This window comes from Ornithodoros turicata, chromosome 6 (genome assembly GCF_037126465.1).
Source record: "Ornithodoros turicata isolate Travis chromosome 6, ASM3712646v1, whole genome shotgun sequence".
In the NCBI taxonomy this organism is placed as follows: Eukaryota; Metazoa; Arthropoda; class Arachnida; order Ixodida; family Argasidae; genus Ornithodoros; species Ornithodoros turicata.
In genome coordinates this window covers 64,610,541-64,634,227 of record NC_088206.1, presented here as the reverse complement: position 1 = coordinate 64,634,227, position 23,687 = coordinate 64,610,541, and the positions used below count along the sequence as shown (strand labels likewise).

The following is a 23,687-nucleotide window of genomic DNA, read 5'->3' as shown; positions in this document are numbered from 1 at the left end:
CTCATGTCTACCTGTTTGTTCCTGACTGTGTAGAGTATACTCCTCTGCATCTCAATGACCGTTGGTGCTTCTTTCATGTTTTTTTTTATTATTATTATTCACCTTCCTTTTTGTGCCGTAGCGCGGCGCAGCCAGCGGAGGAGAGCTCAGTTGTACTTGCACGTAACTTTAACTTCATTTTCATATCTCAAATCTAATGTTTAATAGTGGCGCAGTGGGGTAGTGCACTGCTCCGCAGTGGGGTATCACCCCAAGTCATAGTCACGATTTGTTTGTTATTGTTTTGTTTATTTTATCTATTCATAATATTCACATATGTTGTTTTATATATATATATATATATATTCTTTTTTGTCCAATACGCCTTCATGGTATCTTATTCATATTGCATAGGTGTTCAATATTCAGTGTTCAAGGGGGCTTGGTGGAAGAGAACAAGAGCAGCATTTGAGCCATAAGCTCAAGCAGCGTATATGCTGCAAATATGCGTTTCGTTGTTCTCTTTACCTACCAAGAAATAGGAACAGGGAAATGGCATAAGCATAGTAGGCTTGAACCTAAGAACGGTATTTCGGGTGCTAAAGGAGGCTTATATATATAGCACTTCAAAAGCTATGTTTTATACTGTTAGTCAAATATGGGGAGAAAAGGATGTACTGACAATGCCGTTCTTAGATTCAACATGCCTGTAGTACTACATTGCACTATCCTACAGTATCAGACAAGAGTCCGTCGTGATAATTACTATCACAGAGGATACGTTATCATATTATCATAATTATTATCATATAATGTAATCGTATCCTGTAGTATGAGACATTATTCTATAATATATAGCATAGTCGAAAATATATAGCAATAAATATCATTTAGTCTTATATATCATTATTATGGTAGTATTAGTAGTAGGTAGCATCAGTAGTATCATGCAGTATTACTTGAGATTAGTCTATCGTGATGGTAGTGCTAGCGTTAGAAGACTCCCATCCACTAGGTGGATACGCTGACGCACTGTGATCTACAGTAAGCTGTGGGATAAGATCCTCTGAGAGCTCGTTATCTCTACAACAGTAGTCCAATATGGCTAGTAGCACTAGAGCGGTAGCGCAAGTACACCAGACTACGAGGAATACGACGTTAGTTTCGTACATAGCACAGATGACAATCAACGTAGCTAGCGTTAAGCATACGATACGGTAGATACGGCCTAGGAAGCTATCCATGGCTAAAGAGCAAAGTACAATCAAGCGCAAGTATCAACCACGGGCGAGAGAGCAAGAGAGCTGAAAAGCACAGTAAGCTGACAAGACGGCAAGGCAAGAAAGTTGCAAAGCAACGCTTGTTCGGCAATCCCGTTTTCCATTTTGTATCGTCACCTTCGTTGTCTATGGTGATTTGGTAGTTGGCTGTTTCGACGCACGGGGGCATTGTTATGGCTTCACCCAGTGCTGTATATTAATAATCGCTTCATCAGGACGGTAATGCCCCTACCGGTTCATAACTACTTTTCGAGTATGAAGATAGAATTGCGTCTGATAAGATGCGATTCTGCTATAGAGTGCTACATTATCATTATTAGTATATAAAAGTGGTACACGACAACGCCTTTACGAGATTTGAAGCTGCAGACGAATCGTGGAAATCAAACCCTGCGTATCAAGATAAACATCCCCACGCGAATTGGGGGGGGGGGGGGATATGTTTATTAGACGAAAAGGAAAAAAAAACGGGGAAAGGTCAGCCAAACGGGACGTCGGCTTGCTATTCCAGAAATAAGAAATAATAATAAATAAATAAAAAGAAAAGATTAGAATTAAAGAAAGAAAGAAATAAACAGGAAGGAATAAGAAATAATTGGGCGAATTGGGCTTCAGTGCACCAGGATGGTGTACACAGGTGTCAACATGGCGGAGTCCGGAGAGTTGCCTGCAGGTACCGCCGTAAGGACGCCACCGTACGTCGAAATAGCCAACTACTGAGTCACCATAGACGACAACGGTTTTGACACAAAATCAGTGTTGCCAACCTTAGGGAAATATCCCTTGATCTACGGAATTTGAAGTTTGCCCGAAAAAAAAAGGAATTCCGTCGAGATCTAGCATGCGTAACAACAAAAATATAAATACTGAAGCTGTTCTTTAATCTTACTAGCTTGTATCAATTAAAGGGAAGCTTCAGTGTTATATATTTTTGTTGTTACTTTTGCAAAGTGGATCTCGACTCAGGTTTGGAAAACGTAGTGGAACCGTTGAAGCTCCGCTACATGGTTTGGAATGGAAACGCTGGGGGCTGGCTTGTTAATAAAGCAAACATTTGATCTGAACCGTTTTGCGAACCAGTAGCAAGCCGTTTAGTCAGGCTAACCTCTCCCATAAATCCGCGTCAGATTTATTTCGTTTCTTTTCCGGTTCGGTTTAGCAGCTGAAAAAAAAAAAAGGTGGTATGGGTTCAATTCAATTCAGTTCAGTTTCGGTTCAGGTTCAGCTCTGGTTTCGGTCCCTGGTTGCTCGTCGTGCTTCCTGCTATTGCCCGGTCTGTTTGTTTCTCATTTCTTAGCTCTGAAGGATGTGCACGTCTAAAACAAAAGGCTTGAAACAAAGCTTGCTTCGAACAAACACTGTTGATTCTTCGTTGACATCAGCCAATGATGGCTTGTGCTATCGTTCTGGGCTACAGCACGGCCAGTAAGGAATAATGTTCCAGTCCTTCTGCCGTGGAGTACCGTGGAGTCCGTAAATGTGGAGTCGTAGCGAACATTGAGCACGTCCTAATAGAATGTAAGCTCTACGTAACGGAGAGGCGGCAACTCTATGCTCAGCTGAGTGGTGCTAGCCGACAGACGTTCAACCTGGCTGCAATTCTTGGCCCATATCAGAGCTATGTGCAACACCGTCGAGGTCTTCTGATGCTCTTGCAGTTCCTCTTGGATACCGGCTGACTCCAGACGCTGTAGGGTCCTCTCCTGCATCGCAAGGACCATTGGCGCTTCTTTCATGTGCTTCTTCCTTTTGTGTGACGTAACGTTGCGCAACCAGGGGACGGCAGTTCAAGAGTTGTACTTGCACGTAACTTCATTTTCATATTTCACATCTCATGTTTCTCGTGTAATGGGGTATTATACTGCTCTCAAGCGGTGAACCACCCCAGGCCATAGTCATAATTTATTTGTTGTTGTTGTTGTACTACACGTGGTATGTTTCACGTGCTGCTCTTTTCCAGTAACAGAGACTGCGACGGACATTTGTGGCGTACATAATACTTTATTCGTGTTCTTCCACAAGGACAAACTCAAATTTATTAGTCCCATCACACAAAAATGGGGCAATGAGCGAGAATGTTTGGGTCATATTACGAGTTATTTTACATAAAGTCGCCTCACGTTAACATAACAATCAGTGCGATAGAGCTGGAACTATGATTTTATTATGACAACTTTTATTAGTTCGCGGCTTTGGTTCCTTTTTGGGTGATTTATTTCAATGTAGTTTGATGATCAAATATTATATAAGTTGGCTGTTTAGGCGTATTGGTGTAAACTGTACCTGTCATCATCACTTCTCTTTCACTTATTGTTGTTGTGCCTGTACACCACAGTCCAAGGTATCTGCTCTTGGTGAATGTCAACATCAACATCAATAAAGATTACGGATTACAGATTACAGATAGCTGTACTAGTGGTGGCTAGCGCATTGTCCTGAAGTCAGCAGCGCCAGTGCTCTAGATGTTATACACGGCACCCAAATTTACGGTTTCGACATAGACGTCTTGGACCAGTCCTTATGACGAAACCATGGCGTCTTCGCGGACGCCACAATCTTCTGTAGGTTGATTCTTCCTGTCCCAGACCGATCTCGCGGTCTTCGGCCGTGTCTTCAGTGACAGGACTTAGCGACAAGGGCGTGGATTTCGGCATTGATGTCACGGGCACTACGGCTGCCTCAACATCCCTTCTGTCAATGCCGTTTTCTTGTGGTGCGGTCTTTGCGGAGGCTATGGCTGAGAAAAAGCAGAAAATTCAGACTTTGATAAAACCACTGACGACGATATGAACTGAAGAAAGACTCAAAACATGTAGAACAGTGGTTTCTCATGGGTGTCCCACGGGAGCTTTTAGGGAATCGTCAGCATCATTCCCTAAGGAGGACGCGCGGAGCCCCCAAGCGACATGCAGCCATCCAATAGGCAGACAGCTTTTTAAGTATACAAGGTGTCCCACCGAAAAAGGGCAATGGGGCTAAAGAAAAAAACGGAGGGCTCTGCACAAATGAAACCAAGTGTACGTGCCTGGAAGTTGTGCGGTCTACCCAAAAATATTTTTTTCATCGCCCTTTCTCAATTAATCCGCGGTAATTCATTTTCTAACTTTTTAATTATAAAAGCTACGAAGTTGTTCCAATGAGGACATCTCATCTCTTCGGTCAGCTGATACCAAAGCCGTTTTCAGAACAAAAATCCGTTCGCAAAAAATTCGTGAATGTACACCATTTTTTTCTTTATTTTGTTCATTGCGCATCTCTAGAGACGGGTCTTTCCTTCACCTTCAATACGAGAGGACGAAAGAGCACACTATCGCCTCTTGCGTTCTGGAAAAAGATTAAAAGAAAACAGAAAATGCCACCCAAGATAAGGGCAGTTGCGATAAGGTCACCCGATACTTTTGTTTTTGTTTTGATTCCGCAAGTTAAAGCTACCTTCGACGCATGAGGCGGCACTGCGTTCTGTGTGTTTTCGAAGATGCGCAATAAGCAAAAAAAAAAAAAAAAAAGGTGTTCCTTCACGAAGTGTTTGCCGATGATCTATCGAACGGATTTTTGTTCTTAAAGCGGCTCCGGTAAGGTTACCAAAGGGATCATATGTTCTCATTGGAACAACTTCGTAGCTTTTATAACGAAAAAGTTAATTAAGACTTTGCCTTGGGAATCTGCTAATGCCGTCCTAGGGACTGCCCTTCAGCATATGCTATATTGCAATTGATTTCATCTCGGAAAAAGTTATATATATATTTAAAAAAATATATGTTCACATTTAGCTGGGACACCCTGTATGCACACAAACAAAGGGAGGCCGACATACATGGGTGACTGAACACTTCGTCTCTATAAACAAAGCAAATCGGGTGTTGATTATACAGAGGCAGTACCATTGTGTTGGTCAGCGCCAATAAAAGTCTGTGTCTCACACGTCCACCGGAAACAGTGTTACCTTCTACCTGGCGTTCCAGTGCTATCAGATCAAACATTGGTCGGAGAGAGCCTGTTAACAAACCACAATGCTGATACACCTGTCTATTAGCTCTTGTGGTGGCAGTTGGGTAACACAAACAAGGATGTCACGCTCTGCGTCTTGAAATTGGACTAGATTTGAAACTTGAACTTGAAAACATGATCTGTATTATCTTACGAATTAGCCATATAACGTTAACGGAGAGAGCAAGGCCATTAACCAGTGCGAATTCGCAGTATCAACTTCAGCAATGTCAAATGGAACAGCGTTAACGGAACCTACCCCAAACTGCAAGCAGCAGAAGGCACAAGGTCTTCATGGCGGTGGCACGATATGATTCCCAGAGGAAGAGCCTGTGGTATTTATAGAGTGGCTTCGGCGTGCGCGTTTCAGGGGGGGGGGGGGGGGGGGGATTTTCCGATTCAAAAACGAACGACATATAACGTGGCAATTCGTATCAGATAACGGTGGTGATTAACACTTCGTTTCGCCATTAGACGTCGCTCTGAAGCATGTAAGAACCGCCACGTGACGTTGAAGTCTGTGTCGGCGTAGCTAGAAACGCGCTGGGAATACATGTTGCAAAGTAACTGGGTTCTTTGAGAAACATTGTGACACGTTTGTTCACGGGAATGTTTCTCATTATTACTGGCATATTAGCAACGGCGTTGGGCGTGATGAACGCCTGTGGTGATACAGCATGCGTCCAAAGGTCATGCTGAAGCCTGAGAGGTATTGGGTTCGAATCCCATCAGCGGCTGCCTTGCTAGAGCTTTTCTATATATCTCACGCAGGATTTTAGGCTGGTTGTCAGCGGAGTTCCCCCGGTCGTTTCTGTGCAGCGCAGTGCATATCAGTGAGTTAAGTGTAGAAATGAACGAGCAGCACTATACATGCATACTCAAATCACGAGTAAGGTTTTCCGTCTTACAAACGTCCAATGGACATCGCCATGAGAAGCTATGGGGGATATCCTTAAATACGTAAAATCGTTTCTGAACTTTGTCACTCTACGGGGTCGGAAGTTTTGTTGAACATCCCCCTGCATTCAAGGAAGGGTAATGGCTGAAGAACTGGTATCCCCAACAGCATGTAAAGTACAGCCAACGCTATCTATAATTGTATAAAATATATGAAGTTATTAAATTCTTGGGCCGGGGTCGAACACCGCACAGCAGTGATTTATCCACACACACACACACCCTACACCACCGTAACACCCCCAAATGTTCAGTGACACCCCCACAACTTTTTCAGCTGTGTACCCCCTACAAGGGGTGCCCTTGCAATTTCAGCTTTAGACACTTGTCGGTAATGATTTGTTAACTATAATAATGACCCCTCCCCCAATTTTTTTAACATCCCTCCGTGCTTGGGATTCTGGATAAAACACTGCCGCGCAACAGATACAGGACTTCTTGATTGTTGCCGACCACGCGTATCCGGCACGCGTCTACTGGACGAGCACTGACCGAGCACTTATTCCCGATTATCCTATATCCCATCGTATCACCATCCCATGCACATGTGTGCGTATGTATGTGTGTATGTGTATGTGTGCTTTTAATAGTAGAATAACTTGGAGTAGATTTACACGTAAGGTAAGTCCACACAGAAGTGTTAGTAAGATCTGCACTGTGTTAAGTCTGAACGCAATGAGGGTTCTGCGTTCTCACTACAGTACACTCTCCTGCGAATCTTGTTGTGCTTCATATTTCACAAATTCGCTTAACACCTCCTTCCGGTGTTGTTGGTGACAGGCAAGCAATCTCAAAAGCGTTCCACAGTCGTGAACGTCGTGAATATTCATGCTAGACCCTAGAGGACCATGCAAAGCATCGCCTAGCATTTCCACCATCATCGGTGTCATGACATTGAGGGGTGCTATATGTTTATTAAGAAAAAAAAGAAATAAAAATGGACATTGAGGGGTTTTCAATTGTTTTGGGACTAACTTCCATAGGTAGTCCTCCTCCTTGATGACGCGTTGTTTTTCCCACTTTATACATCAACTGATGACCACATGGCTGACGTATATGATGTCACAACTTCGCCTACACGTGCAGCCTCAATTATTTGAAGTTTTAATCGTCTTCACGAGCGTGCTTGTGGGAATTACGCGGCCTTGAATCAAACCAGCTCCAGGATTACATACAGCATTGCGTTTCAAACCCAGTGCCATTCCTTATTCAACACGATTAACTGCCAGATACGCCATGTACTCCTCGATATCCATAGGAGAAAGATGGCAACTACTTATGGTGCATAAATCTTTCACGTTGGTCTGTTCCCTTTATTTATGTTTCTTCTTGTGTGTGTGTGTTGTCGCATGTGTCTTCTGTTTTGTATGTCTATTATTTTATTCATAGGTAATTGAAACACTTTCAAGAAGTGGAGCAGCAGACCCCTGATAGGTGTCACCCAGCTTCAACGTTTGTAAATAGACAGATAATTCCTCCGCCTCCTCCACTCGCTGACGTCATTTACGTATTGCATGCTGTCACCAGTTTCGTGTAAACAAAAGGAAACAATAGCGCGCGAACTATGTTATCTGGTCAGCAAATAAATTTGCGCAAAGCATTTCAGTATTTCTTACACTGGGCCGAAACCAGGCTCTTCTAGAATGACATCGGAGTTTCAAGACCGATACCTTATTTTGGGTGGCAGTGAGTGGGCAGCGTCGTCACTGAATTTCGCCCTTATTGCAGACGTGCAAACATTCAAACAACATTGAAGAAAAAAAAGACCAGCAACATCGACTGATATGACATACGAAGCTCCAGAGGTTGCCCCCCCCCCCCCCTCGCTATGACCATGTTTCGAGCCCCAGCACCACCTTTTCAACACTCCTCAACATCCATACGTCAGAGATAGCAACCACTCGAAGTGCGCAGATGTTTCACATTGTTCTGTTCCCTTTATTGCCACCCCCCTGATGTCATTTACACTTTGCATGCTGTCGCGGCTTTGGTGTAAACAAAAGGAACGAATAACGCATACGGAAAGAAATTACCCAGAGCATTTCAGTATTTCCTATACTGGACTGCAACCAGAGCCTTGAAGTCATATCGCAGTTTCAAGACTGACGCCTTATTTTGGGCAACTTCGTCACCGAATTTCAACCCTGTTTCAAAAGTGCAAACGTTTTGAAAACATATCAGCATCATCGACTGAAACTACACCTGGATTTTTCCCGTCAATCAAATGATGATTCTGTGACTGCAACTATCTTGTTCGCTGGTTGCACCCCCCCCCCCATTCTGGAAATATTGTAGTAATTCTCCTGCTGAGAACCGTATAAATACTGGGCGTCTCGACAGTGGTACCATCAGTGTTTAGAACACCACGAGCAGGTCTTCACATGAAGATGCGCTTTCTGTGTCTCCTGCTTCTCGCTGCCTTCTTTTGCGGTAAGTTACTTCAGTTCAACTGAGTGCTTGCGTCGTAGACTACAGAGCATACATTTTTCTTATTTTTGAATTATTTGAGAGATAGGTCCCTATCATAGTCAAACACCCTATCGGATGTGGACAGAGCACGTGTGAATCTCGTGACGTAATGCAACGAAAAATACGAATTTTCTTTTCGCACACTAATTTTCTTTTTCGCTCACCGTGTTTCATTTTTTTTTAAATCCACATAACCATCTTATTCAATCTAGAAAGCTATTGATTGTGGTATCAGCATTCCAACCGGTCGTGTAGCCTCCGTAAACGAACGCTGACGATCGCGCAGCGACCGTGCTTTGTTCCGAAGAATCGTCCACATTTCGTTTGCTTTCGTCTGCGACCGGAGAGTTAAAATTGTCCCACTTTGTGGTGCTGTCGCCACAGTGTTCGCGAGTGTTCGGCGCGCCGCCTGGAGAAGCGTACGTCCCCTATAATATTTTTGACGAAAAAGTTACGCTTCTTACAAATCGAAAGAAAAAAAAAAAAACAGGAAAGTTTTAGTGACTTCAATATTCTTTCAGGTGCTGTCTCTCTGACGCTGCCTCCACCTCCACAAGAAAATACCACAGAGAAGGACGATGAACTCGCCACTGTGTCGGCTGTAGCGTCTCATCAAGAACCCACTCCCCAGGCATTGTCCGAAGCCGACGATGTGTCACGGGAACTGGATGAGCTGATGTCTCTGATGTCAGAGGACGAAGAGGCGACCTACAGGTTCTTCAGAGGCATTGGAAGAGCACTCAGGAGGCGAAAGCCCAGGAGAGGAAAGGGAGGCTGTGGTCGCCGTGGCTAAAGTAGCGGCTAGAAAGTCCAGGAAGACAATGTGTATCGGAAAACCAGAAGTGCGGTGATTATCCAGTTGATCATGGGGATTTCCAATTCCAAACCTTCTGGGGGAACGAATGAACTGCAGAAGATGTAATATGATTGAATAAATGTATCTTCAAATATGATTGTCTTTGATGTCACACAGGATATAATGTTTTTAAATATGTTTGTTTATTCTCAAAAAGTGAAAGACAGCGAGCAAAAAGCTTCAGGAAGAAGCTTGACGAGGCTCGTCTCACCAACGGAAACAGCCATTTTATTTTATTCGGTGATTCAGTAATTCTGTTTTTTACTCTCGAGCTTGAACATGCTGGCGTCTTCAAGAAGCTTGCTACACAGGCAGAGACGTCGAAAACAGTACAGTGAATGTCTGCTGGACAGTATCGCAAAGTTTCCATCGTCAATGTGTCCGCGAGGGCAATATTTGTCCACCCTCTATCTTCGTGCTGAATGTTCATGATGCATGTACCACGGTATAGTAAATCTCTCCTAATGAGAATGTAAAGGCGTGTTCCTGTCAATAAGTGTGGAGTAGCTACGCTATCACAAAACCCTTGGAAATTTCTGAGTTGCAATTGAATGCTAGCTGGTGAGCAAAGATAAACAAGCCGTTGCATTGGAAATGATATCTCTACATAATAATGATAATAAGTGATAATTAGGGCCCGGAATTTTAGACATTTGCCTAAAAATGCCTATAAATGCTTAAATGCGACATTTTCAGGGTTGCGCGCCTTCTTATCGACATTTTTAGATGCCATAACAACCTTTTTTAGAAGTGCAAGGGCGAGCGCATCTTTTAGTCTCATGCTGAGTGCTGAATTTTGCGTTTTTTTTTTTTTTTTTCCTGCATGCTTGCACTTTTTCTCTCTCTTTTTTTCTCTCTCTCTCTCTCGTTTGGTTTCCTTCAGTACCTTGGTTTGCTAGAAGGGGTGCATGTGTATTTGAACAAGATATTGGGCCTTTCTTGACCTTTCAAGATCTTTAAGGCCGGAAAACTAAGAGTAGTATCCAATATCACGTGGTTCTAGGCAGCCTCGGTATCCGTGTACAAGTCAAAGCATGTACAGTGCTGTAGCCATTTTTCCTGGGTGGAGCATTCTGAAGTACCAACAAAGTCAAAGAGTGCACCAGATTAACGTGCCTATTTTAGTATTTTATTGCCTATTTAGCTGTTTTTGAGGGCCTAACTGCCTGTCTATTTCCATCGTTTTTAGTACCTAAATTTCCGGGCCCTAGTGGTAATAATAAGCGATGAGTGATAATAGTATTTGGTGATAGGTGAGAAACATTAACATGCCACTATATTTTTCTTCTACCTACATCTTATTTGTAATAGCTATTATTGCTCGCGAAACTGCAATAAGAAAGCTGTACAAAACAAGTAGGTGCTACGAAGGTCCAACGAAGCAGTAGCTTCACCAGAGAAAGCACTTCTCCAATCTTGCCAAATTTTGCATAGTCACGCTTTAAGACGAACATCATCTAAACGAGACAGCCTATAGTGCACGTTTAGCAGCCTATAGTGCCGGCCTTTGATGAACGCTGACAAATCAGAATAGCCTTCCCGTGGGATAAGAAGAACAAGAAAACACTCCAGTTTAAACACGTAGGCTATCAGGCCTTGTTTCTAAGTGGTGTTGCTTATGTGTGTATTGTCATCAAGCAGGAGAGTTACCCATGGAAGTTGACTCCATGGCGTTCAGTATGTCCTTTTGTCCTGGAGACTGACGGACGTTCAGTAGTGCTCCGGTGCCTTTACTCTCGCTGTCAGAGGATTCAACTTGAGGGTTTCAATTTGAGGATTCACTACATTTGCTCGAGATTCTAGTCCCCGTGGCAGTGACCCTCTTCTTGATGCTGGTCGCTGGAATCGATGACGTTCGATTACTCTCATACGTTATAACTTCGACTCGCAGGTCGTGCGAGTTGATCAAAAGAACAAAATCGTTGTGTCTGAATACAATAAGGGTTCTGCGTTCTCGTTTTCAATACAACGCTCTCTGGAGGGAGTCCTATTGCACCTCACGTTCTACAAATTCACTTAACACTCCCCTCTGGTGTTGTTGGTGACAGGCAAGCAATCTCAAAAGCGGTCAACAGCCGTGAATGTCATGAATATTGCAGCTAGAGACCCTGCAACAACAACAACAACGACAACAACAATAGGTGCTGACGATGAGATGGGGTGTTGCCCCGCGGTGGTGCGGTGTCCTACCTCATTGCAAGTGTAACATTATATGAAGAGGGAAGGATGAAAACACAAGAACAAACTAAAGACCTTAGACGACCACGCAATACATCGCCAAAGCAGCCCCGCCATTATCGGTGTCATAACATTTTCGATTGTATTGCGAGTAACTTCCACAGGTAGTCGTCCCGGAGACAGACGCGTATTGCGCTGGTGAGAGGAGATCATCGGTCAGTACTTCGACGCCTCGTGACTCGTCTGGCTACCCGCCAATGGACCGCTGACATTCTCCCCCCCCCCCCCCCCAGCCATGCTGAGCAAAGTTGATCCAGCGCTCGGTTTCCGCATGCCTCGACATATCTGTCGTCAAGATGCCACATTAGTTCATCGAATGAGCCTCGATGTGGCTTTCACAGCACAGTGGCGTTACCGCTTGAGGCAAGTTGACTCTCCCCACTGCAGTCACTGCGGTGCTGTAGGAGATCTAGAGCGCATTCTTCTCCATTTCCCACACTACCAGCCTTCCCGATCCCTTCCTAATCCCCTTCTCCGGATCCCTTAACGAGCTAGACTCTCGCCCCCTCTCTGTCACAAAATCGCTTGGTCCCTGACCACATCCAGCCCACCAACCTGCTTGCCTGGTTAGGAGGGTGAGTGAGTGAATGAGTGAGTGAGTGAGTGAGTAAAAAAAAGAAAAACATGGAGAAATTGCCGGCTACTCCATACCACGTGAACAACACTGAGCACATGGACGTACTGAGACACTCGGAGTGCAGACATTCAAGTACGAAGAGTCACACAGCCAGGGCAGTCACAAAAAAAAAAAAAAGAAAAAGAAGAAAAATAAAAACGAAAAGAAAGAAATCTGAAGTCAAAGAAAGAAACAAGGGAACAGCAGAAACAGAGGTACAAAAGTCAAAACTTGTCGTCAGCGCCAATTTCACGCAGGAGCGAGACCAAGGTGCGCAGCGCAAACTGGCTTTTATGAGGGGGTTGCGTACCCAAAGCCGTACGTAGTACGTAAACCAAACGGGCGACTGTCTGGGGCCGCGAGCGAGCGCTGAAGTTTAGAAGATGTTGTAACAAAGTGGCCTACAGGTGGAAGCGCAGTCTCAATTATTTGAACGTTTTAATCGTCTTCACGATCTTGCTAGTGGGAATTATACGCGGTCTTGCATCAAACAAGCTAAGGATTACACTAAGGCACCATAGGAGCCGGATGGTACATGACTACGAGGAACTCAGCGACGAGGTACACAGACGAACATGTGAAAGGTGAACGTCGAACGTTCACGTTCACCCGTCTCTTGTTCGTCTGCGTACCTCGTCGCTTAGTTCGTCATAGTAAGGATTACACGCAGCATCCCGTTTGAATCCCAGCACCATTTCTTATTCAACTCGATCAAGTGGCAAATACGCTATGGACTCCTGGACATTTCATAGGAGAAAGACAGCAGCTACTCGTAGTCCGTAAATCTTTCACATTGGTACGTTCCCTTTATTTCCACTCCCAGGCGTCACTTACGTATTGCACGCTGCCGCGACTTTCGTGTAAACAAAAGGAAAGAATAACGCGTGAACTATGCTATCTGATCGGCAAATAAATTTCGCGAAGCATTTCAGTATTTCTTACACTTGGGCTGCAACCAGACTCTTCTAGAATCATCGCGGTTGCCCACATAAAACAAAAACACACACAGAAAAAGACTAGCAGCGTCGACTGAAACGACATCTGGTTTTCCCGTCATTCAAACAATGTCTCCGTGACTGCAACTTTCTTGTTTGCTGGTTGCACAAACTGGAAAAATTGCCGTAATTGTCCTGCGTAGCACCCTATAAATACTGAGCGTCTCGCCAATGGTACATCAGTGTTTAGAATACTATACGAGTATAGTTCTTCGCATGAAGATGCGCTTTCTGTGCCTCCTGTTTCTCGCTGCCTTCGCTTGCGGTAAGTTACTTCATTTCAATTGAGCGCTTGCATCGAAGACTAGAGAGTATACTTACGTTATATTTTTTCGAATTGTTTGAGTGATTTTCGAGGTCCCTATCATAGCCAACCATACTAGAAAGCGGACAGAGCACATGTCATTCTCGTGACATAATGCAACCAAAAATTAAGAAATTTTCTCCGCGCACTAATTTTCTTTTTTGCTCACCATGTTTTATTTCTTAATTCACTTAACCCTTCAATTCAGTCTAGAAGGCTGCAGCATGCCGCTTATACGTTACAAATGCTAATAGGAACTAAGGTAGCCGTGCGGGTAGTTCGTACATATCCATTCGTGGTAAACTTCATCCAATTGAACGCCCTTTCCTTTTTTTTTTTTTTTCGTTCCTTTTTACGAAAGGAATAGCAAATCGATCTTTGCCTGACTAATCTTTCCTTGCTTTTTTTTTTTTTTTCAAGAAACATATCCCCCCCCCCCCCCAATTGGACGAGGACGAAAGCCTGAGTTTGTGCCTCTCCTTACGTCCTCGTCCAGTTGGCTGAAGTTTATCACGAATGGCTAACAGGAACCGTGCAGTAAAGTTTCGGAGTGGAGGAAGAATGTGCCAAGTGGTCGCGCAGCTTCCGCAAACGAGCGCTGACGATCGTGCAGCGGCCGTGTTTTGTCTGGAACAATCGTCAACGTGTCATTTCCTTCTCTTATCAGCTTTTATCTGAATGGCAGTGAAGCCGACAGTGACGAAAAAGCGACGCGGAGATCGACCGGAGAGTTAAAATTTTCCCACTTGTGGCGCTGTCGCAAGCCGTGGGACACAGTGTCCGGCGCGCAGCGTGGAGAAGCGCGCTTCCCCTACCATTCTTTTTGACGAAAAAGTTACGCGCGTTAGAAATGGAAAAACAAAAAATTAGGAACGTTTCTGTGACATTAATAATATTCTTTCAGGCGCTGTTTCTCTGACGCTGCCTCCACCTCCACAAGAAAATACCACAAAGAAGGATGATGAACTCGCCACTGTGTCGGCTGTAGCGTCTCAACAAGAACCCACTCCCCAGGCATTGTCCGAAACCGACGATGTGTCACGAGAACTGGATGAGCTGATGTCTCTGATGTCAGAGGACGAAGAGGCGACCTATTTTGTCAGAGGCATTGCGAGAGTTCTCAGAAGGAGAAAGTCCAAGTCAAAGAAGAAGTCAAGGAGAGGAAGGGGACGCTGTGGCTGCAAGGGCTAAAATAAGGCATCAAGGCCGACAAAAACGTTCTTACATTTTGTATGTGTATCGAGAAAACAAGATTCGCGGTGATTGCGTAGTATATCGCGTGGGGTTTGAATTCGAAACCTCTTGCAGAAACGACTGGTCTGCAGGAAATGAAAGATGATTAATAAACGTATCCTTAAATGTGACTGTTTTCAATGTCGCGCAAGAGGTAGTTCGGTGTGTTACTCCCGAGCTTGAACTTGCTGCGCTCCTAGAAAAAAAATCGGGAGGAGCAGTTACACAGTCGGCGCATATGTTGTGGCCTATAAAGTAGCAAAGTTCTACCTGCGACCTGGTTGCAGTCGGCACAATAGATTCGCGCATATCCCAAAACACATTTTATTTGCAGTTATCTCCATTGTACTCAATGTGCTCAATGTCCACTGCACTGTCAATGCTGGGAGAGCAACACTCCCTGAAAGTGCATGGCTTCTGTGGCTGCAATAACGGTTTACACATATTTTGTGCTGCTCCTGTAAAGAAGCGGTACCGGAAGAGGTTAGCACCTTATTACACGCTTTCGTCAGAAACTGTGCTGACTAAGGTCTGTATGTAACTGTAGAGGACACCACGTTTTCACACCCTTTTATATCACGCTCTAACAAAGCAACAGCTTCAACAGGAAAAACATTCCTGTAGTCCATGCCTATTTTGCTCTAATACGAATGTCTTTTCGACGATACATCATATTGTGCACGTCGATATTCGGTCTTAGATGAACGCTGGCCTCCCCGCGTCTGGTGAGAACAAGAAGAACGGTTTGTTTCTGGGCTTGCCGCCAGTATCGAACACTTGTTGTCTAATCCTGTTAAATTTATCTACAGATATACAGGGTGTGTCACAAAAATCCCTGGACTGAATAATTCGAAGACGGCGCCACCTATCGGGAAACTTTTTTTCGGTTAGCATACTTGACGCGCCGGACACAAACTGGCCGCTCAGTTTCTCATTTGCATGCGCTCGTTAATTAAATGAACACCCTGACTTTTTTGTTTTACTTCCGGGCTTTGATACCTGTGCCGTAGCAATGGTCACTCTGAGACAGTGCCAAACCAGTAAAAAATAGCTTCGAATTTTTAGTGATTTTTTTTTTCGCTTAACTAACTGGTTTCGGTTTACAAATTTCTTGCGCGGAGCGATGCAGGAATGCACTCTTTCGCTCAACTATCCCGTGATCAAATTCGTGTTCATCCGCTTGCGTTGGTGGCGGGGGAGACGCAAGATAAGGAACAGCCGAGAGCGAGGGTTTGATATGGCTTCTCGTTTTCTACGAAACTCGTAAACAGGATTGCGGTCGTGTCATTGGATGAGCCTCCCAGGTTCGAATCCCGGTGCCGCGGGCTTTCAGACATTTTTTACATTGCTAGACTAAATTTATCCGATCCGTTGCAACACGAAATTCCCTTAAGACCCCCTATGACAGACCCTTAAACCCGCCCCTGGTGTACCTTTGGTACGAATGAACTCGTGAACTGTACCTGTGCCCTTTTTTTAGTGCTCGCGTTTTAGTGAAGCGTATAAGGATAGAGCTTCATTGTTATGTTAGATCCACATTATTAGATCCACATCGTTATGTAGCCTCTCGTTTTTATAACGGCTTCCACCAGTCCTTCAAGAATGTCACAATTTGTCCTGTTTCCAGAACACTGGTTTGCGTGTGCACAAACCCCCCTGCATGTCACTTGCGGGATGCAAATCACTATTAAGCAAATTGAAGCACAGCATTTCCGGAGCCGGCGACAAAGCCGTCGCACAATAGTGAGTTTTAGTATACCGTTGATAAAGTTATCGTGCCTATCGGAACCAATCGCAGTGGTGCGTGACTCAGAATCTTATCCACTGATTGGTTGATACGGTTCGGCGCAAGCCACGTTATCAACGGTCTGCTAAAACTCTCTAATAGTGAGCTTTAGTGCATCGTACGCTATCGCCTTTGCGTACGTAAGGGACAGCGTGATTGTTCTGCGCACTGCGCGAGCCTCTCTTTATGTGTTTCGCGTGCGCAAAACCGCCAACGCTATCCCTTACGTACGCAAGGGCGATAGCGTATGGTGCACTAAACCCTCTAATGTCTTTGTAGTTTGCTACGTGAAACGTTGTTCTACATTGCACTCGTTTTTTGGTCGTTACCGGCCTCAGCGGCTCATCGGTGTAGCGTGTTCGCTTTATGATCACAAGATCACGGGTTTGAATCCGGCCGAGGAACTTTGTGGTAGGGTACAAGTTGCTTAGAAACGCCGTCTTCCGCGAGGGACGTTACATATACGGGGTGCCGTGTGGTGAGCCTTCATCACAGGTGGCCCTCAGGTCGGCAAAAGCCATCTTTAGACCGACCGCTGTGGCGCCGCTCATGATCTCAGCTGCCTCGCGACGCAAACCCCTATTAATAATAAATCCACCAATTATTATTATTATTATTTTTGTCGTTCCTGTGCCAAGGACTGGAAGCCCGCTCTTATTGAAACTCCTATACACCAGAATTTACAACCAACAGACTGTCGCTATTTATGATAACATACCCTCGCTCCTCCAAAAATGAAATAGCTGTTTTCTCTCACGGACCGCTCCTGTATCATATCAGCTGTGATACAGCGTCAGCCGTTGGCGCTGCGGGGTGGCACGTGTGTTGTTATCGCTATCGTATGAGTGCACGAGTAATGCCCCAGTTCACGCTCTATAATATCGCGAACGTGTGACGGCAATCACCAGTGTCACCGTTTTTTTCTTTTTTTTTTTTTTTCTCGTAGCGTTGTAGCCTGCGATAACCAGAGATCCTCGGCTGAGTGAGTACAGTATCGCACTGGCGCAGTAAATAGTTTTCCTGTGAGTACGAGATGATGGACGCCATAGCAGCCATCGCTGATTTCGCGTGCGATTGATATGGGCGCACATTATATCAGATGACTGTCATCATGAGTTATCGTGAGCCAAAATGCCGAGCTCTGAGTAAGAGCGTTGTTTGCCACACGGTAGCGGGGCACGTGACGTTTATCGATTGACAATTGCATGCCTGGGGGGAAAAAACAGCAGTTTTTCCAGTTCAAAAGCGCAGTCTAAATACTAGAATCTCATGAATGGTTAAATATACTTCGCTACCTGTACAGTTGCCGAACTCATAAAATCTACGTGCGTATTCTGACCCTTCTAATCCTTGCTGCTCTCTCTTGTGGTAACCTACAAGAACTTCAATATCCTGCGATAGCTTTTGTCGTATTAGAAAATTTCTTGTTTTTCGATATCTTCCTGAACGCGGACAACGTACTACACTCTTAAAACAAAGGTGGTGGTGGTGGTGGTCAAAGGCTCGCCGTTGTCGGCTTCACAGTGGTGGGCAACGTCACGACTGACGCCCTGGGTCCTGGGCCGACTTCTGAGGGGACTGCGCCAAACATATGTCTGAAAGCCCGCGGCATCGGGATTCGAACCTGGGAGGTTCATCCAATGACACGACCCCAATCCTGTTTACGAGTTTAGTAGAAAACGGGAAGCCATATCAAGCCCTCGCTCGCGGCTGTTCCTTATCTTGCGGCTCCCTCGCCACCAATGCAAGCGTATGAACACGAATTTGAGCACAGGATAGTTGAGCGAAAGAGTACATTCCTGCAAATTTCTTAACCGAAATCAATTAATTTCTCGAGAATTTCTCTGGTTTTGCACTGTCTCAGAGTGATCATTGCTACGGCACAGGTACCAAAGCCGGGCGAAGTAAAACAAAAAAGTCAGGATGTTTGTTTAATTAACGAGCGCATGCAAATGAGAAACTGAGCGGCCAGTTTGTGGCCGGCGCATCAAGGATGCTAACAGAAAAAAAAAGTTTCCCGATAGGTGGCGCCGTCTTCGAATTATTCAGCCGAGGGATTTTCGTGATACACCCTGTATATCTGTAGATAGAATTAACAGAAGCAGACAACAAGTGTCCTATATTGGCGGCTAGCCCAGCAGCAAACCGTTCTCCTTGTTCTCACCCGACGCGGGGAGGCCAGCGTTTATCTAAGACCGAATATAGATGTGCACAATATGATGTATCATCGAAAAGACATTCGTACTAGAGCAAAATAAGCATAGACAGCAGAAATGTTTTCTCTGTTGAAACTGTTGCTTTGGTAGAGCGTGTAGTACCTGCTCGTTTCGGGTTCCCCTAGAAGTCGACCCAGGGCGCACATTCCCCAGAGCGTTAGTTGTGACGTTGTCCGCTTACGCGAGGCCGACAACGACGAGCTAGCATCACCACCATGTAGAAAGCTTCTTGAAGACGCCACACTCTCGGAAGGAAAGGGTGCGAAAAGGTGGTGTCCTCTACAGTTACCAACCTTAGTCAGCATAGTTTCTAACGAAAGCGTCTAATAAGGTGCTATTTCCGTTGCCGCTTCTTTGCAGGTGCAGCACAAAATATGTGTAAGAGCCGTCATTGCAGCCACAGAAGCCATGCACTTTCCGGGACTGTTGCTTTCCCAGCATTGACAGTGCAGTGGACATTGAGCAGATTGGGTACAACAAGATAACTGCAAATAAAATGTGTCTTGGGATTTGCGCTAATCAATTGTGCCGACTTCAACCAGGGGGGGGGGGGGGAATATAGATTTATTGCCGACTTCAACCAGGTCGCACATAGAACTTTGCAACCTTATAGGTTACAATATAAGCGCCGACTATTACCTCCTTAAAGGTGTAATTGCTCCACCCTTTTTTCTAGGAGTGCAGCACGTTCAAACTCGGGAGTAACACACCGAACTACACCTACCGAACTACGTCTTAAGACCCTTCATCAAATTCCTGCAAACTACCGGCCTGATCGACTCTCTCTAAAACCCTGTCAGCGTCGTCAGCATCATCCTCATCACCATCCTCTCACTTTCCCCCAATAGCAATGGGGTAGCATTCCGCTCAATGAGCGGAAGTCATCCCCATATCATCGTCATCATGTATTTCTCTCTCTCTCTCTACATCTTGCGCGACATTAAAAGCAGTCACATTTAAGGATACGTTTATTAATCACCTTTCATCTCTTGCGAACTACTCGTTTCTGCAAGAGGTTTCGAAATCAAACGCCACGCGATATACTACGCAATCAGAGCGAGTATGTATAAGAATGCTGCGGCTTTGATGCCTTATTTTAGCCCTTGCAGCAACAGCGTCCCCGTCCTCTCCTTGACTTCTTTGACTTGGACTTTCTCCTTCTGAGAGCTCTCGCAATGCCCCTGACGAAATAGGTCGCCTCTTCGTCCTCTGACATCAGAGACATCAGCTCATCCAGTTCTCGTGACACATCGTCGGATTCGGACAATGCCTGGGGAGTGGGTTCTTGTTGAGACGCTACAGCCGACACAGTGGCGAGTTCATCGTCCTTCTTTGTCGGATTTTCTTGCGGAGGCGGAGGCAACGTCAGAGAGACAGCACCTGAAAGAATATTATTAATGTCACTCAAACGTTCTTACATTTATTCCTTTCCGTTCCTAATGCGTGCAACTTGTTCGTCAAAGAGAATTATAGGGGACCCGCGCTTCTCCAGGCGGCGCGCCGAACAGTGTGGCGACAGTGCCGTGTATATGGAAGGGAGTCTGGCCATCAATGGGACCTGCCCATACCTGAGGCTCCACCCACGTTTTGGGGTACCTAGCCAATCACAGGTCGAAATACAGTTGTCTATTATTACATCCATCCAGTACTTATACCTCACCCACATTTTGGAGAAACTCGATTGATTCGAACTGAAACGGATATCGCTGGTGACAGGCCAAAACGACGGCTTTTGCGCCCACTTTTATCAAACTCCATCTGCATGGAGAGAGGCATGTTGGGAAGGCTCAGAAGCAACTTACCGCAAGCGAAGGCAGCGAGAAGCAGGAGGCACAGAAAGCGCATGTTGATGTGAAGAACTACTCGTAGTATTCTAAACGTTGATGTGCCATTGTCGAGACACCCCGTATTTATACGGTTCTGCGCAGGACAATTACAACATTTTTTCCAGTTTGTGAAACCAGCAAACAAGAAAGTTGCAGTCATGGAGACATTGTTTGAATGATGGGAAAACCAGGTGTCGTTTCAGTCGACGTTGCTAGTCTTTTTTTGTATGTGTTTTTGTTTTATGTGTGCAACTGCGATGATTCTAGAAGAGCCTGGTTGCAACCCAGTGTAAGAAATACTGAAATGCTTCGCGAAATTTATTTGCCGATCAGATAGCAAAGTTATTTCCTTTTGTTTACACGCAAGTCGTGGCAGCATGCAATACGTAAATGACGCCTGGGAGTGGAAATAAAGGGAACGTACCAATGTGAAAGATTTACGGACTACGAGCAGTTGCTATCTTGCTCCTATGAAATGCAAATGAGTCCATAGCGTATTTGCCACTTGATCGAGTTGAATAAGAAATGGTGCTGGGTTCCAAACGTAATGCTGCGTGTAATCCTTACTATGACGAGCTCAGCGACGAGGTACGCAGACAAACAAGAGACGGGTGAATGTGAACGTTAGACGTTCACCTGTCTCTTGTTCGTCTGTGTACCTCGTCGCTGAGTTCGTCATAGTCATGTACCATCCGGCTCCTATGGTGCCTTAGTGTAATCCTTAGCTTGTTTGATGCAAGACCGCGCACTTCCCACTATAGCAAGAACGTGAAGAGGTTTAAGACGCTCAAATAATTGAGACTGCACTTCCACTTGTAGGACAATTTGTGGCATCATCTTCTAAACTTCAGCGCTCGCTCGCGGCCCTAGACAGTCGCTTTTTGGCTTACCTACGATCTTGGGTACGCGACCCCCGCATTAAAACCAGTTTGCGCTGCGCGCCTTGGTCTCGTTCCTGCGTGAAATTGGTGATGACGACAAGTTTTGACTTTTGTACCCCTGTTTCTGCTGTTTCCTTGTTTCATTCATATGGGAATATCCATTAAACATATTCTCCGTGTTTCTTTCTTTGACTTCTTCTGATTTCTTTTTCCTTTTTTTTTGTATGTGTGTGACTGCCGTGACTCTGTGACTCTTCGTACCTGAGTGTCTGCACTCCAAGTGTCTATGTACGTTCATGTGCTCAGAGTTGTTCACGTGGTATGGAGTAGCCGGCAATTTCTCCGTGTTTTTCTTTTTTTTACTCACTCACTTCCGCACTTCCACTTGTAGGTCAATTTGTGACATCATATACGTCAGCCATGTCATCAATGAATAAAGTGCGAAAAACAACGCATGAAGTCTAAGGCGAAGAAATACGGTATGCTACGTAAATCTGTTTTCCCAAGCTTTTGCAGCGATATAACAGGCACCTAATGCGGTCTTAGCGTGATCTCTATATAGAAAATATCGGCTGTATTTCAGACAAGTAAACGTTTTGAGAACACGCGAACAATATTGACGGCAAATTGCAAAAAAAAAAATATATAAAATCTCCTCGCTGAATAAACGGTGCCGTTACCTTGACATCAACACAGAGGAACGGGACACATCCGTTGCGTCGTTTGTGATTTATGATCGATAGAAAAAACGCGAAGCACGCTTTCCCTCTCATTCTTATGAAGGCCGACAGTGCGAAGCGCCCTCTCATTGGTCCGCCGCAAACAATTCGTCCAATCATCGCCGTAGGTCGTTTGAGGAGACCAATCCGAAGCCGCTCCGCATTGCGGGAGAGGGAACGCCTACAGTGCGGTTCCTTTCGCTCATAGGTCACGGATGACGCAACATCTCGTTCTTGTCAAGGCAGCGGCGTCTTTTATTATCGACGACGAGAATATTTATTTATTTATACTTCTATATTTATTCATATATTTTGTACTTTAGTGCCGCTTAAGAGACCATCGTGAAGTAAATGCACGGTGAAATTTTTAGGCCAAGTGTTCCTTTCTACTGAAAATTGTAGAGAGACAAAGCAATTAAGTCTTCCTGCCATTTCATCCAAGTACACATCCTGTTCCTCTCCATTTCGGATTAGTGTCCGGTTCTTACATCGAAGACTGGAGGATGAGATAATACAGAAAATAGAAAGACTGGTGTACCAAAGTGCGGAGGAATGGATAAAGGATGACGTTTCGAGCGAATGCTCTTCTTCAAATGTGTATTGTGTTCTCCGTATTTGCTTTGTTTTCTGCGTTCGTGTTAGTGTATACCTGGCAGCCCCTTGGATGGGACAATATGCAATATCTGACCCATTCGGATGCGAAACAATGTGGTGCGTATTGTCCTTTATTCAAGACTGGATGACGGGACAAAGCGCAATGCTTGACCACATGCGATCAAATACTGTCATCAAGGAGGAGGACTACTTATGGAAGTTAGTCCCAAAACAATTGAAAACCTCTCCGTGTCCTTTCTTTTTCTTTCTTTTTTTCTTAATAAATATATAGCCTCCCTCAATGTCATGACACCGATAATGGTGGAAATGCTAGGCGATGCTTCGTGTGGTCCTCTATAGGGTCTAGCATGAATATTCACGACTGTCGACCGCTTTTGAGATTGCTTGCCTGTCACCAACACCGGAAGGATGTGTTATGCGAATTTTTGAAATGTGAAGCACATCAAGGTTCGCACGAGAGTGTACTGTAGTGCAAATGAGAACGGAGAACCCTCATTTCATTCAGACTTAACGCAGTGCAGATCTTACTAACACTTCTGTGTGGACTTACCTTAAGTGTAAACCTACTCCAAATTATTCTACTATTAAAAGCACACATACACATACACACATACGTAGGCACACATGTGCATGGGATGGTGATGTGATGGGATATAGAGGGATGATTGTGAATAAGTGCCCGGTGAGTGCTTCAGTAGACGCGAGCACGGCAACAATCCAGAAGTCCTGC

At 44.9% G+C, this 23,687-nt stretch overlaps 3 long non-coding RNA genes across 3 annotated transcripts; 2 read left to right on the top strand and 1 right to left on the bottom strand.

Annotated features, from left to right (window-relative positions):
* Positions 1-3,240: 3,240 nt before the first annotated feature.
* LOC135398163 (uncharacterized) lies at positions 3,241-5,608 on the bottom strand. Its single transcript, XR_010424014.1, has 2 exons — positions 5,506-5,608; positions 3,241-3,996 (listed from the first exon to the last, which is right to left on the bottom strand). It is a non-coding gene; the product is annotated as an uncharacterized LOC135398163 (long non-coding RNA).
* A 2,496-nt stretch (positions 5,609-8,104) lies between these two features.
* Positions 8,105-9,623, top strand: LOC135398162 (uncharacterized). The gene is made up of 2 exons (XR_010424013.1): positions 8,105-8,633; positions 9,194-9,623. It is a non-coding gene; the product is annotated as an uncharacterized LOC135398162 (long non-coding RNA).
* Positions 9,624-13,407: 3,784 nt separating this feature from the next.
* LOC135398161 (uncharacterized) lies at positions 13,408-15,045 on the top strand. Its single transcript, XR_010424012.1, has 2 exons — positions 13,408-13,642; positions 14,586-15,045. It is a non-coding gene; the product is annotated as an uncharacterized LOC135398161 (long non-coding RNA).
* The last annotated feature ends 8,642 nt before the right edge of the window (positions 15,046-23,687 follow it).